A 2,586-nucleotide genomic window follows, 5' to 3' on the forward strand; every position below is an offset into this window, starting at 1 on the left:
GCTGTCCCTCAGCTCTTCAGCTCAAGGCGAGCACTCTACCACTTGAGCTACAGCGCCACTTCCGGTTTTCTGGTGGTTTTATTGGAGATAGGAGTCTCACGGTCTCTCCTACCCGGGCTGGCTTTGAACCGCGATCCTCAGATCTCAGCTTCCTGAGTAGCTAGGATTACAGGTGTGAGCCACCAGCGCCCGGCATTCCATCCATTTTTTGTGTGTGTTCAGTCCTGGGGCTTAAATTTAGGGCCTGGGCCCTGTCCCTTAGCTTTTTCATTCATAGGTGTGTTTTGCCACTTTAGTCACAGCTCCACTTCCAGATTTTTAGTGATTAACTGGAGATAAGAGTCTCATGGACTAGCTTCAAACTGTGATCTTCAGATCTCAATCTCCAGAGGAGCATGACCATTATATCCCTCTTACACCTATGCTTATGTTCAATAAAGGACAACTATTTTCCAGGAACCAGCTATTGCATTAAGGATTTTAATGATGATGAATAAAGTTTACTCATTTTTGTGGAGATATAGCATAGCAAGGGAGACTGGAGCATAGGTTATCTGTGATGAAATTAGTGTAGTAGCTTAGAGAAGGTAGCTACTTCTAGGGGAGTTGGAGAGGGTTCATGGATAGGGGGAATCTCTAGATATAAAAGAAGAGACCCTCCTCTCACAAGCCTGGTAACAACGTGAGGTGTGAACGTACACTGAAAAAATCAAGCACTGTTCATCTCCTCTTATCATGGTTCTGTTCTCCTTCTTATCAGTTTACATAAGGGAAAAGCAGCCAAAGGGATGATATGTTCCACTCAGCTCTGGATCCGTGCTGGAAGAACCCAGGAGATACAGTATGTTTTGTTAATAATAAACGGTTGGCATGGATGATGTGTCTTCATGTCAGAGAAACCACAGTAGCCCTCAGCAGCTGGCTCACAGCTGTCACAAACAGCAGGGATTTTTTTGTTGTCAGATTTATATAAAGGGATTATTTTTTGTCTCTATGGTTCATACAAAAACTCCCCATACTACTTGTATATTTCTCTCCCTCAAAAGAGGTGACATGAATCATGCCTGTAAATCTCATCTACTGAGGAGGAATAGGTAGGAGGTTCATGATCTGAAGCCAGCAGGAACAAAAAGCAGGAGTCTGTAGCTGAAAGATAACTAAAGCAAAGAAGGCGGGGGATGTGGCTTAAGTGGTAGAGCACTTTCCTAGAGGAGAGGCTGTGAGTATAGTATTCTGATTTCCCAGAGAGACATGCCAACACTCAATCAACTAAGCTAGGAGTTTTTATTAGCAGCGTGGTGACTATACCCCACTATTTGGGTAGTAGAATGCAGTGAAGTCTTTTCCCATGAGGGCCTTTTAAAGGAAAAACCACAAACGGGGGATGGGCGGGGTTGTAAAGGCAAGCAAGCAGATTTATAGAAGGAAAACATAACCTTAGGCTGCAGAAGTAGAAGCAAAACACAGTCTTGAGTTGGTCAGCATGACCATTACTTAATTACAAAAGCCAAAACATAACCTTGAGTAGGGGTAGCCAGGCACCAGTGGCTCATGCCTGTAATCCTAGCTACTCAAGAGGCTGAGATCCTCAGATTGAGGTTCAAAGCCAGCCCAGGTAGGAAAGTCTGTGAGACTATCTCCAAATAACCACCAGAAAACTGGAAGTGGCACTGTGGATCAAGTGGTAGAATGTTAGCCTTGAGTTGACAAGTTCAGGGATAGTGCCCAGGCCCAAAGTCAAGCTCCATGACCGACCCACCAAAACAACAACCACCTTGAGTAGGGGTAGTGTATATATTTTTTTAATTATTATTTTTTGTAGGTTGTGGGGCTTGAACTTTGGGCCTGGGCGCTGTCCCTCAGCTCTTCAGCTCAAGGTGAGCACTCTACCATTTGGGCAACAGTGCCACTTCTGATTTTCTGAGTGGTTTATTAGAGATGAGAGTCTCAGGGGCTTTCCTGCCCTGGGTTGGTTTTGAACCGCGATCCCCAGATCTTGGCCTCCTGAGTAGCTAGGATTATAGGCCTGAGTCACCAGTGCCCGGCTGAGGTAGTATATTTTAAATCCCAAAACATTAGAAACTCATTCCCATGGTTGGAGGTGCACTGAAATTTTCTTTTTCTTCCTTTTTGTCAGTTGTGGGGCCTGAACTCTGGGCCTGGGTGCTGTCCTTGAGCTCTTCAGCTCAAGGCTAGTGCTCTACCACTTGAGCCACAGTGCCACTTCTAGCTTTTTCTGCTTATGTGGTGCTGAGGAATCAAACCCAGGGCCTCATACATACAAGGTAGGCATTCTACCACTGAGCCACCTTCCCAGCCCTGAAATTTTCTTTACAGAAATGATTTTTATTATAAGTTCCTGACTGATATAGCAACTCAGTACAGCTGGTGATAAGCCTCAAAGCTGTCAGTGGCCTTTAAGAAAGTTTGTGATAGCCGGGCGCTGGTGGCTCACGCCTGTAATCCTAGCTACTCAGGAGGCTGAGATCTGAGGATCAAGGTTCAAAGCCAACCCGGGCAGGAGAGACCGTGAGACTCTTATCTCCAATAAACCACCAGAAAACCGGAAGTGGCGCTGTAGCTCAA

General features: G+C 45.5%; 1 protein-coding gene across 1 annotated transcript in view; it reads left to right on the forward strand.

Annotated features, from left to right (window-relative positions):
- Positions 1 to 2,586, forward strand: part of Atp6v0a1 (ATPase, H+ transporting, lysosomal V0 subunit a1) — an 80,538-nt gene that overhangs the window by 312 nt on the left and 77,640 nt on the right. The gene's annotated exons all lie outside the window — the stretch shown is intronic.

Source organism: Dipodomys ordii, unplaced genomic scaffold (assembly GCF_000151885.1).
Source record: "Dipodomys ordii isolate 6190 unplaced genomic scaffold, Dord_2.0 Scaffold7, whole genome shotgun sequence".
Lineage (NCBI taxonomy): Eukaryota > Metazoa > Chordata > Mammalia > Rodentia > Heteromyidae > Dipodomys > Dipodomys ordii.